This window comes from Danio rerio, chromosome 6 (genome assembly GCF_049306965.1).
Source record: "Danio rerio strain Tuebingen ecotype United States chromosome 6, GRCz12tu, whole genome shotgun sequence".
Classification (NCBI taxonomy): domain Eukaryota; kingdom Metazoa; phylum Chordata; class Actinopteri; order Cypriniformes; family Danionidae; genus Danio; species Danio rerio.
Window position 1 is genome coordinate 36,531,655 of NC_133181.1, and position 1,136 is coordinate 36,532,790.

Below are 1,136 nucleotides of genomic sequence, written 5' to 3' on the forward strand. Positions count from 1 at the left end.
TCTGCTTACTCCACACTCATACTTTGGGTGGGAAAGGAAGGAAGAGGCGTAGAGGATGAGAAAGAGAGATGAGAGAGAGAGGGGGGAGAATGAGAACAATGTAATATAAGTATTTTCACTGAATTTCACTTACTCAAGATTGTGTTCAGTAAAATTATTAAACAACCACTAACTCAGCCTGATAAGCCAGTATGATATAGTTATCTTATAAATCTTCATACAAAAAGTATATCAATTTGTTCCTTATAATAATAATAATAAAAAGAAATGTTTGACGTAAATAAGATCTCTGAAAAAAAGATGAATAGGTATTAAAACAAAACAAAACAAAAAAACTTCTACTTCGCTAGTTGCAAAAAAAGATATTTCTAATCTTATCTTTTTAACAGAGATATTTTTAATTTAGTTTAAATTTAGGAATTAAAACAAACAAAACTAAAACAAAAATAAAAAATAACCCTATAGGAGTGTTAATAAAAACTGAAAAAAATGACTGTAGTTGAAGTTTAAGCAAATATAAAAACATATTTAAGGTAACAAAACATATTAACGAAAACAATAAAAGAAGACCAAGATCCAACTGAAAGGTAAATGCTAATCAAACAATGAATTTGACCAAAAATACCATTTAAAATGCTAAATTATTAAGAAACATACAGGCTGAATTAGAAAATAAATACATTTTCAAATGCTTATGCATGAACTGAAGCGCCAAAGACATGCGGTTCAGGTGAATTGGGTTGGCTAAATTGTCTGTAGTGTATGAATGTGTGTTTGGATGTTTCACAGAGATGGGTTGCAGCTGGAAGGGCATCCTCTGCATAAAAACTTGCTGGATAAGTTGGCGGTTCATTCCGCTGTGCCGACCCTGGATTAATAAAGGGACTAAGCCGACAAGAAAATGAATGAATGAATGAATTATAATAAATAAATAAATAAATACAATATTTCTTTACAGATATTTTTTCTCTATAGATTCAAAATTTTTTGTAAATAAACTGCATGCTGAAATATATATTTTAGGTGGAACCTTCTTAATGTAAAATAAGATTAATGTTAAATACAATAAGTTCACAAATAAAAAACAATCTCACAAACCATGTACAGTTAATTAGCCATACTTGTGATTTGTAATT